At 38.6% G+C, this 12,448-nt stretch overlaps 1 protein-coding gene and 2 long non-coding RNA genes across 10 annotated transcripts in view; 2 read left to right on the top strand and 1 right to left on the bottom strand.

The window, feature by feature from the left end:
- The window catches only part of maml3 (mastermind-like transcriptional coactivator 3), a 185,973-nt gene that overhangs the window by 111,908 nt on the left and 61,617 nt on the right, over positions 1-12,448 (top strand). The window lies entirely within an intron of this gene.
- Positions 2,203-7,259, bottom strand: LOC147837440 (uncharacterized). Its single transcript, XR_015476814.1, has 2 exons — positions 4,926-7,259; positions 2,203-4,349 (listed from the first exon to the last, which is right to left on the bottom strand). It is a non-coding gene; the product is annotated as an uncharacterized LOC147837440 (long non-coding RNA).
- Positions 4,983-9,660, top strand: LOC147837439 (uncharacterized). Its single transcript, XR_015476820.1, has 2 exons — positions 4,983-7,398; positions 7,487-9,660. It is a non-coding gene; the product is annotated as an uncharacterized LOC147837439 (long non-coding RNA).

The following is a 12,448-nucleotide window of genomic DNA, read 5'->3' as shown; positions in this document are numbered from 1 at the left end:
AGCTTGGCTCGTGTTAAATTCAGACCATTTGCATGCAATGCACATGCTTCTCACAATATGACATTTAGACCTTTCTGATGTCCCCTTTGTCCACAGAGAGCATGTGCAGTGTTATATGTACTCGCTTCTCTGCTATGGAAGATCAATAACAAATCCCAGCACATGCATTTTGTAAATTAGTAGCTCCATTGTTTAAAAGGTGTGCAACAGTGCTTTTTGGCTTTACACAAAAGATGCGGCTCTATATCTCTGAGAGCAACTGATCTATCTTAAATTTTGAATATAGTTTTAAGTTTTGTCATAAAATTTCTGGGCAGCAAAGTGGCGCAGTAGGTAGCACAATTGCCTCACAGCAAGAATGCTGCTGATTCGAGCCTGGACTGGGCCAGCTGGCATTTCTATGTGGAGTTTGCGTGTTCTCCCCGTGTTCACGTGGGTTTCCTCTTGGTGCTCCGGTTTCCCCCACTGTCAAAACACATGCGGTACAGGTGAATTGAATAAACTAAATTGGGCATGTTTCTTTGTGTTAGGTTGCAGGTAGAAGGGCATCCGCTGTGTAAAACAAATGGTGGATATGATGATGATATGATTCCACTGTGGCGACCCCTGATTAAAATTTCTGCTTGTGGTATCACAAAATAATTAGTTTAGTGTAGCACCTTTTTCATTGACATGAATGCAATATTACACGCCTTTACAGGATTTAGATAGAAACATGATTAAAAGAATCATGAGAAAGTTTCAATCTTCAAAGTTTAATGTTTGGATTTTATTTAGCAATATATTTTATTTTTATGTTGGACCTGTAGTCATTAGTTTTAAAAGTTGTTTTATGTTTATTAACATACATTTTTTTTTTTATTTATACATTTTAGTAAAACATTTGCCCTGGAGTTCTATATAAAGTGAGATTAAGTTTCTATATAAGCTTCTTTTTTTATTAGGGCTGCACAATATATAGTTTTAGCATCGATAATGCAATGTGGCATTCGCAATAGTCATATCATGATCATATGCAGTGTTGAGTCTGGATTACAATTAATTATTTTGCAAGTGTTTTTAGAGGCCTGTGACTGTGTGAAGGTTTTAAATGGGAAATTGTACTGTTTTTAATTTAATAACGATTCATTTGGTTGAACTCTTTTTACAACGAAGACTATGCAATATTATTTTATATTTGATTATTCAATTTCTGTAGAACCTTAATACAGTTCTCGGGAAAATGATAAAATGCTGTTTATTTATTAGCATATTTTTCTTTATTGAATTAATCTATGCCTGTAGATTGGTTATTATATTTTATACACTCCAATACAGACTCATCCCAAAATATCTAAAATGATAAATTCTTCACAAATAGTTATTCAACTCATCTAGTGAAATTGTATTCATACCGCAATGTATATCACAGAATAAAAAAAATAATACAATGTTAGATTTTTCCAATGTCGTGCAGCCCTAATATTATATTATATATTATTATTATATATATTATATATATTATATATACATATTATAATTTATAATTATACATAATTAGGATATGAGAGGAGTTTTATCGTGATGAGAGATTTTTGTCATATCGCCCAGCCCTACACCAGTGATCTCCGAATTTAGGATCAAATGACATTCGGTCATTCATTCATTCAATCATTTTCTTTTCGGCTTAACCCCTTTATTGAACAGAGGATGCCACACGGCAGTTGTACACAGTGGATGCCCTTTTAGCTGCAACCCATCTCTAATAAACACCCATATACTTTCATTCACACATATACACTATGGGCAATTTAGCTTACTCAATCCACCTATAGCGCATCTCTTTGGAGTTGTGGTGGAAACCAGAACACCAAGATAAAACCCACGCCAAGACGAGGAGAACATGCAAGCTCCACACAGAAATGCCAACTGACCTAGCCGAGGCTCGAACCAGGGACCTTCTTGCTGTGAGGCGACAGCACTACCAACTGCACCACACTGACGCCCCCTCAAATGACATTTTATTAAAAAAAATGAATTAGAAACACCGTGTAATAGTTTTCAGTATATTAAGTGTCTATTAGTGTACTACTATTTGTCTCAATACCATGTGGCTGCAGATTCTAATTACGAGTGCAGAAATAGCAGATTTGTGATTGGCTAATGCATTTAGAATTAAGCATCTTATTGGATCTTTCATCTAGACAATAGACAGGGCATCAGGTCTTGGCTGGGGGTGAAATTGAAATTAGTAGTATTTATGGTCACTTATGAAGGTAGAGGCATTCAGTTAAAGCTTTCTCGCAATAGCTGAACACACATTCATAGAGATCAGACTGCATCTAGGGGTTTGTTTTTTTGTTTCTACTTTTTTTCCACACACAGGTGGCAAAATGGACGAGTTTGCATAATCTTATTAGTGTGTGATTATGAAACTTTAGCATGCTCCTTAAAAGCTTGTTAGTCAGGCTTTGATTGTCACTCCATGCCATTTTGCATGTCGCTGTGACGGCTGTAATTTATTTGTGGGTGATCAAAGAGGGGAACTGTATGGTGGGATGTGTTTGTGTGTGTGCGTGTGTGTAAGTAAGTGTGTTTGTGTTAGGGCTAATGTCATTGTAAAGCATGTGTGTGAACTAATAGATGTGTGGAGGCTTTGGATATTAACAGTGGGGCGTTGTTTAATGGGCAGCCAGCCTCTCAGGTAGTCTAGTGTCACAACATTGATAATTTCACCATTTGCACAGAAATTCTGAATGGTGCAGAGCAGAATTAGCTGGCATAATGCTAAAGTGATTTGGGTGATTGCTACTTTGCTTGGTGGTTGCTAGGGTGGTCTTGAATTGTTGCCAGAGTGTTATTATGTGGTTTCTTGAGTCTTTTATAAGAGTGATGTAGGTGGTTGCCTGTTGCTTGTGTTTTAAGTGGTTGTTAGGGTGTTGTCCGTGGTTGCTATGGCTTTTTCTAAGTTGTTGCTAAGGTCTGGGGAATTGTGGGAAATTGCTAACACTTTTGTGGTTGCTAGGGTGTCTTGAATGGTTGCCAGAGTATTATAATGTGGTTTCTTAAGTCTTTTATAAGAGTGTTGTAGGTGGTTGCCAGATGCTTGCTTTTTAGGTTGTTGTAAGGGTGTTATCAGTGGTTGCTAGGGCCTGGGAGATTGTTAGTGGTTGCTAGGGATTTTACTAGGTTGTTGCTAGGGTCTGGGGAATTGTAGGAGATGGCTTACACTTCCGTATATGGTTGCTAGGGTGTCTTGAATAGTTGCCAAAGTGTTATTAAGTGGTTTCTTGAGTCTTTTTTCAAAAGTGCTGTGTAGGTGGTTGCCAGATGCTTGCTTTTTATGTGGTTGATGGAGTTTTTTTTAGGTTGTTGCTAAATTGTTGTGTGTGAGTCGGTCCTATGGTGTTAAATGGTGTTTTAAACACCTTGCTAGGGCGTTGTGGGGGATTATTAGGTACTAAGAGTGCTGTAGGTGGTTGCCAGATGCTTGCTTTTTTGGTGATTGTTGGGGTGTTGTCGTTGGTTGCTAGGGATTTTTCTAGGTTGTCAGTAGGGTTTAGGGATTTTTGGGAGATTGCTAACACTTCGGTATATGGTTGCTAGGGTGTTTTGAATTGTTGCCAAAGTGTTATGATGTGGTTTATTAAGTCTTTTTTAAGAGTGCTGTAGGTGGTTGCCAGATGCTTGCTTTTTAGGTGGTTGCTAGGGTTGGGGAGATTGCTAACATTTCAATATATGGTTGCTAGGGTGTCTTGAATGGTTGCCAGAGTGTTATAATGAGATTTTTTAATGCTGTAGGTGGTTGCCAGATGCTTGCTTTTTGGGTGGTTGATGGGGCTTTTCTAGGTTGTTGCTAAATTGTGTGTGTGGGGGTCCTATGGTGTTAAATGGTGTTTTAATCACCTTGCTTGGGTGTTGTGAGGGATTATTATATACAGAATGAACATTTTTCTAAGGTGTTTTTAGCATATTTCTAGAAATATGTTTGATTAAGGTGTTGCTATAGTGTTGTCGTGTAGCTATGATGTTATACATGTTTTTAGCACATTGCTAAGTTTGTCTGTGGCTGTGCCCTAAACCTGGAAGATGTTGCCTTCGAAGGATGCATTTAAAAGTAGGGGAGGCATCAAGGTAACATCTGAATCCTAATCTGGCTCTACTTCCTGTCTACCTAAATCCCTTCGCCTTTTTTAAAGACAGAATATCTTTCACTACCTTTGATATCTCACAATTCTGTCTATCCCATTGCTGACATTTGAGCTATCATCCATGTTATTTCCTAATGTTGTAGGTCATGCTAAAGGTTTACAATTAGTTTGTTAGTGCGTTGTAGGTAGTTACTGGGGTATTACAATACTGTTGTACTACTATTGCCGGCAGCTAGCTCTCTGCAACTCTACCATGGTCGCCCACTGAAGCTAAGCAGGGCTGCGCCCGGTCAGTACCTGGATGGGAGACCACATGGGAAAACTAGGTTGCTGCCGGAAGTGGTGTTAGTGAGGCCAGCAGGGGGTGCCCAACCTGCGGTCTGTGTGGGTCCTAATGCCCCAGTATAGTGACGGGGACGCTATACTGCTCAGTGAGCGCTGTCTTTCGGATGAGACGTTAAACCGAGGTCCCGACTCTCTGTGGTCGTTAAAAATCCCAGGATGTCCTTCGAAAAGAGTAGGGGTTTAACCCCGGCATCCTGGCCAAATCTGCCCACTGGCCTTTGTCCATCATGGCCTCCTAACCATCCCCATATTCAATTGGCTGCATCACTGTCTCCTCTTCACCAATCAGCTGGTGTGTGGTGTGCGGTCTGGCGCAAAATGGCTGCCGTCGCGTCATCCAGGTGGATGCTGCACACTGGTGGTAGATGAGGAGATTCCCCCCACTGTGTAAAGCGCTTTGAGTGCCCAGAAAAGCGCTATAGAAATGTAAGGAATTATTATTATTATTACTGTTGTGTAGGTGTTATAACGGTTTTAGCACACTGTTAGTTGCTAGAGGGCTTTGGTTAACTTAAATTAAGTTTCAGCACACTTGTTTTAGCATATTGGAATGGTGTTTTGTATGTGTTTCTTAAATGTTTAATGCTCATTTGTCGAGTATTGTTAGTAGTTGATAATGGTTCATTCTTATGTACAAAGTTTGTAGAGTTCTGTCACATTTTCTTATGGTTAAGTTGGTCTTTTATTTTGATGGCTTGTCACAAAGACGGTTGAGTTTTTTGTGTCTTCCTTATATGACATTAGGTTGTATCAAATGAAATTTTTAATAGCTCATGAAGTGACTGTCAGCACAGTAGATTAAACCCAAACATTCCTGAATGCCTGTAACTAATGCTTTAACATACCTTTGCCAGAAAGCTGGAATGCTAAGGGGTTGTTTGTTTACATGTCCTCATGTAATGAGGTAACAAACACTGAAAACACCTCAGCCATTTATTTGATCATCCAAAATTCTGTGTTGGACTGTTCAATAAGTTCAATTTGTATTGGGTTACCTCGATTATAGATCTGTATTTTTACCATATTAGCTTAACATGCTTACTAAATTAGCTTACTACAGTGTGGCTGTGTCAGTATTTTACTTTAATATTTGTAAAGTCCATATACTGCATGTGTGCTGCTGGATTTTGTGTAGCCATGCATTCTTTGTAGGTTGCCAGGTCTTGTGTGCATTTGACTTTTTTGCAGTCCTCTATGTACAGGGTGGCAAACGTCTCTTGTGGGTATTCTGAACTGTCTGGAATGGATGCAAGCTACAGCGACAATGGGTGTCTACAGAGACAAGCAATGTTGCTAATAGATTTAAAAATGCTGTACTTTGCACAAAAAGACATTTATTTTGTTTATAACTAAAGGTTATAGATTATACACGTACTATAGTAGATAGTCTGTATGATAGATAGTATGGTAGATTTTGAATGTCTGTGCAGATATACAAGTCAAATGAAGTATGCTTTGAAAGTCTTCATCTGAAAACTTTTTGCTCAAGGTTGCAAGATGTTTTGGTTACTAGCAGGTTGTTATTGTGGTTTGGAATTACCACAGATGTATTTGACAGTTTATAAGATTTTCTGGATGATTTTAGTACAACCTTTTATAGTCTAGTACAGTAGGTGATTGCAAGGGCTTTGCTATACGTTCGGGCTGGGTGATCTAAAAAATTAATTAAATCATTCCTTCATTCATTAATTTTCCTTAGGCTTAGTTCCTTTATTCATTAGGGGTCACCACAGTGCAATGAACCGCAAACTTATCCAGCACATGTATATTTTATTTTGAGAAACATTTGTAATAATTTTGAGCAGTAAACATGTCAGGCTAAAGAATTCAACTCAATCATTCTTCTTGTAGTTCCTGCAGTTTTCATTAGTTTCAAAAACCCTGATTTCTCTAAATATTTAAAACAGCATCTTTGGAGATCTTTTCTGCTGGAGATACTGTTGTCCTAAAAAATGTAAAACTGTAAATAAAATATCTTGCATATACCATATGAACGGTATTGACCTTATTCTTTAATGCGAAATTGTGCTCATTTTTGTGATTGTTTTAGAACTTCCCATTTAGTTGCTTATGGAATAAATGAAATAAACCACAGAAAATGGTCAAACTACTTGCTTTACATACAAAGTGTTTGCATGATAATACAGACAAAGCAGAATCATATAATAAGAAAATGTCAGTTTGCATCATCAAGCAGCATAGCGAGCTGTTTTTAAAGTCTAAAAATGAATGGAAGTGAATGAAAATGGACGTCTTGAGCCAAAAAGATTCAAATGGCTGTGCCCGCTCGTATGTTAAGAATAGCAGAAAATTTGGGTGGTTTTAAAACCTTGACTTTTCCAAATCACTGCATATCTTGAAAATGTTTATTGTAACATGCCTAGTAGCTGTGACTCTGTGGAGTAAACACTGCTCCATTTGATTTTATACTGATTACACAACTGTCTTCACGTACAAAAATTCTCCTGAAAAATGCACCCTCAAAAAGCCCCTCCTTTATCTAGGGGCACTTTTTAATTTTGTTTCTTGAACAACACTCAGAATTACACATATAAACACTATTCATAATAGCACATCGCTCCTCCTTCTCAGCTATCATTTTTGTTCATTGCAACTATGTAGGTTGAGCTGAACACAAAACTATAGTTACAATTATGGATGTTTTTTACCCTGGAGTTCTAGTGATTTGATTTTGAGTATCTGCAGATAGCAAAACCCGATCTGATATTTCTATAATACTGCTTTTTTTTGAGTGCTTTACATAAACAAGAATAAAAGAGAAAAGTATAAATAAAATAGAAACAAATAATACAAAACAGATGAAAACGGCTTAAAGTTTTTCCATTTTTCAAAACAACACCGGTGTATCATATTTTGTCAATTTACTCCAGGACTTCCCCATTCTGGTTATCAACACCCCTCTGTGAACTTTTAGAATTTTTTTCATTAACTATTAAACTATTGAACGTCTCCAACAGATTTGATTTTTCACCTACAATCAAAAAGTCGAGCTTTACAGCTCTAAATACGTGCCCCTCAATTTCAACTTCCTTCTGAAAGTAAAGTGCATGGCCCCTGATTTTAACCCCCTCCTGGGAGTAAATTCATTAAAGGCACAGCTAAACAGATGTGTTTTAAGTCTGGATTTGAGTGCATCTAATGTTGGTGCACATCTGATTTTTTGGAAGCTGATTCCAGTGGCAGGGGGCGTAGTAGCTGAAGGCCGATTCACCGTGCTTTGACTGATCTCTTGGAATTTCTAGTTTATATGATCCTAAAGATCTGAGTGATCTATTAAGTTTGTATTCAGTGAGCAAATCACTGAAAAAAATATTAAGGTCTTAGGCCATCCAGTGATTTATAGACAATTAATAATACTTTAAAATCTATTCTGAATGTAACTGGGAGACAGTGTAAAGACAGGTGGATGTGCTCTGATTTTCTGGTTCTGGTCAGAATCCTGGCAGCAGCGTTCTGGATGAGCTGTAACTACCTTGACTGTCTTTTGGGAAGGCTAGTCCATTACAGTAATCCACTCTGCTGCTGATAAAAGCATGAACACGTCCTCACTGAAAACAAAGCATGTAATTCTTGCAATGTTTTTTAGATGATGGTATGTTGATTTACTAACTGCTTTGACATGACTACTGAAACTAATATCAGATTCCAGAATCACACCAAGATTCTTGACCTTATTTTTTGCTGCTTGACCCTTAGAGCCAAGGTATGCATTCGCCTTGAGAACATTTTTACTTTCAAATTTTAACATTAAACAACTCTGTAAACAAAAATAACACATTTGTGAGGTAGCTTGAACAATCAAGTAATAAATAACATAAATTCTTCACTTTCAGACTCAGGAGACTGCGAGAACAGAAAACGTGTGCATTTAACCCAAGCGTTGCTGTTTCTGTGTGAAGTCAAGAAAGACTGCCACTACATAACTATAGATGTGTTAAAAAATAATGAGATATGCACATATATTCAAGTCTGAAACCATGTTATCAGGCCAAATCCTAGTGAGCTAGTAGGGCGATAGCGATGTTTGCCTTACCAAGCACCACTAACAAAGGTACTGCTTGGTTCCACAGTGACAGAACCGTGGTATTATGACATCTCTGTCTTATCTTTGGAGTTAAAAGTTCTTTCATATTACCACACGCACCTCAATTTCCGCCTGTATTACAGCCATCATTCATGTGCCATGGAAGCGCACGGTGTCTTGCGGAATACATCTCAAACACTGGAAATTCAGCGAAATCATAAAAAGACCACCCAAATGCTCTTGTCCTCTCCCCTTCCCCCACCTCTCTCTTTATTCACAGGAAGGAGAGGTATTGCTTTCCTTCAAGCCCCCTCCTCCCCATCAGACACGCATACACACACATCAGGGATGGAGCTCTCAGATCCTGCAGGAGGAAAGAGCGAAGCGCAGCGGTGGGGGCTCGAGCACACACCACACTCGTTGTATCCTTGACAACACAGACACCAGACAAAACCACCACCGACCGCCGCTCAGCCGCCTAAACAAAGGCATTTGTGTGCACTTGTGTGTGTCAACAAGGAAAGAGGGCAGATTCCGAGATGGAGGAGCGTTGTTTTAGCAACTAGTCTTGTAGAGAGTTTGTAAACACACACACACGCACACAATCCCCAGTTGTAGCAATATTTTCTCCTCTTGATGTCCCTTAATGATGTATGTTTGTCTGTTGCGTATTCACAGGGGGCCTCTAGTCAACATCTCTGTGCTGAACTGTATTGACATAGCCATGAATGAGCTGAAGAGAAAGAGCGTTTCTGTAGAGGCTGGGTTTGGGCTAAACCATATGGATGAGTAGAATAAGCCAAGTGTCACTGTAATGCTGACATTATGAGGGAGGGTAGGGCTGAGAGATAGGCTCAAGCTGAGGATGTTAAGAGGACTGTAGCAGATAACAAACAACTTGAATGTTTTTTTTTATCATGGTGTGGTGTGTGCACATCCCCCTCTTTTTACACATTCCACAGTTGTGGAATTAGAAACCTGGAATTTTCATACGGTATATGCGCCTGACAACAAAGACTTTTGACCTTATTCTAAAATGCGGAAGTGCGTCTGTTTTCGTGATTGTTTCAGAACTTATGATTCAGTCGCCTACGGGAGAAATAACTAGGAATGATAAACGGCAGAAAACAGTTAAACTACTTGCTCTACAAACAAATGTTCGCATGACTATACAGACCAGGTAGAACAATATAATAAGAAAATGTCAGTTTGCAACATCAAACAGCAAAGCGAGCAGTTTTTAATGTCTAAAAATGAATGGAAGTGAATGAGACCGGAAGTCTCGAGCCAAAAAGATTCAAACGGCTGCGTCCGCTCGTCAACGCAGAATAAAGCGAATAGAATACACAAGATGTGTCACTCGTATAGTTTTGAATAGGGAAAAGTGTAACGTTCAATATGACGATTAAAGCCCCGCCTACTAGTACAGGAGTCAATCATCGGTCGCTATAGACTACCGTTTTTTTGGTGTTTTTACGACAATTTGGTGGTCAACAAACGTGCTGGAGTCTCAGCGAATACTTGCTTCACAGACATTAGAAGTATATTGAAACAAAGCTTGAAATCTGTACTTATAAATGATCCAAGTGCACTTGAAAGCAAAAGATTTTTGGTTTTGTAATCTGTTTTGTAATATGAAACAAACGTGAGTTACAGTTTGTCTTGTCAAACACGCATCACATGATAGCAACTACTCAAACACCCACAAACTTGTAAACAATGAGTCCCTGTCATTTCTGAATGAGATTCGCCACCAAGACCAAGTTGTGGATTACTTCAGAAGACCAGCACAATCAAACAATCATTGTCCAAAAGATGATAATGTCTAACACTGCTGTTAATGAGGTTGGTGTCGTGATCTCGTTCCTTTCAAGTAGCTTGGGGGCAATCTGAAGATATGCCGATTTTGTTTGATTCTGACATTTAGAAACTAAACTTTCGAGGTGGTTGTTGTTTAATTTTATTGATGCTTCTAATTATATGATGTAATCATAAGCTTGGCAAACAGTTTCAAAGAATTTGATGTTTCCCCATTCAAACAGAATGCCTGAGCATACTGCCCAAGAGGCGCTTTAAAGATGGCTGCCGTGTGACAGGACTTTTATTAAAGGGACTTTGCTGACAATTCTTTCACATTTCTATAAGAAAAGTGTCAAATAGGTAAACCACTTGTTTATTTATATTTTATTTGATTGAATCATTCAACTCACCATTGTGGTCTTACATATGCATATTGATACTGTTGTCTGCATCAAGAGTGTCACTCTTTTAATAATAATAAATTATTTTAAAATAAAGTTGCTTGCGACACATTTTTATATGGATGTTTGATTTGAAGTCTCATCCACTAAGGATGTAACGATTCACTGTGAGCTGGCTGAAAATTGATTCAAATATAAGACTATTTAAGCCGGTAGAAATGTTGAACGAATGGCGAGTAAAATGAGCGTAAAATGACGGCGATGAAGTGCACCAGACATAACAAACTGTGCAAATACTGCTAAAAGACGTTTACTTACACTAACAAAACAACGAATGTGATGCACATAAGCCATCAGCACAGTGAAAACAGTCAGTGGTCAGTTCCCTGGAGCAACAAGACTATTGATCACCTCTGTTCACACTGCTCTCTGGTTTAGGGAAGGTTTTCCTCTCCACACCAGCCATCTCAGTAAGTAAAAAGAGTTTTATTCTACAGGAGACATTGTAAATGTGCAAATATCTCTACAAGAAAACATACGTAGATATGCTGATATTTCTTTTTTTTTAAATGTAAAATCCCAGCACAGTCACAGTTTTAGTTTGTTTATATTATTGAGTCTTTTTCAGTTTGTATTATTTATTTATTTATCTATTCATTTATTTATTTGTTTAAATAAATAAACAAATAAATAAATCAAATCAGGCCTTTATTTGTCACATACACTTTTGTATAGTGAAATTGAAGCCCCCCCTCCTGACTGAATCATCAGATTAGTATCATGAATCGTATCGAATCTTGAGTTGGGTGAATCGTTACATCCCTACAAATATAGGAAAACCACTTGTTTGTTTATATATTTTCAATTTAATCATTTAACTCACCATTGTGGTCTTACATATGCAGATGGACACTGTCATGACATCCCTACCAACCACATTCAGTTCAGTGGCATATACACATCCTAAAAGACCTAAAGGTCTATCATGTGATGTGACCACACTGCAGCGCATAAAGCAAAAAGCTTTCTGGAGTTTGATCATGAATTATTTAATGGATTTGTTTAATTATCATACACCTAATGTCGCTATCCCAAAATCGCATTGCTCCTAAACACAAGACACTTTCTCTTTTGATTTAAGGGTGCAACAAGAACCAATAATTACCTAGTGCGATTCGCTCATGGCACCAGCTGTGAATGAATCTTAAGCGGCAGGTACGTGCTGACTATATTGCTCTGCGCTTACCTGTGTGCATTGACTGAAGTGTGTGTGTGTGTATGTGAGCTCTGCCGCTGCTATTGCTCTTCTCTTTGTCCGTGTGCTAACACTGACAGATGGAGAGACCACATGGATCATGGCAGCAGAGAGAGAAAGAGAGAGAGGGAGGGAGGAGATCGAGAGCAGAGGAGACGGAAAGAGGATGGTGGTGGGGGGGGGTTAGTGCACAGGCCAGGAGGAGGTGTGTGTGCGTGCGTGCGTGTGTGTCAGGGCATATGGTGCCCAGGAAAAAAGCAGCCTGCAGTGGGTGTCTGCCTGCCCGTGTGTATTAGCGGTTGAATTTCCAAAGCCTGTTAAGATTATGCTTCCTCATATAGGGACGACACACGCTTGTGTGTTCTTGCGTTTGAGTGGTGTAACTGTAAGGATGCTGGGTACAAAACAGCCGGGATATTAATAAGATTCACGTTTGTATCAGTGTGTGTTTGGATGACAGAGCTCTGTTTAG

Source organism: Danio rerio, chromosome 1, assembly GCF_052040795.2.
Source record: "Danio rerio strain M-AB ecotype USA chromosome 1, GRCz13ab, whole genome shotgun sequence".
Classification (NCBI taxonomy): domain Eukaryota; kingdom Metazoa; phylum Chordata; class Actinopteri; order Cypriniformes; family Danionidae; genus Danio; species Danio rerio.
The sequence above is the reverse complement of the archived record's forward strand: the minus strand, read 5'-3'. Positions and strand labels throughout refer to the sequence as shown.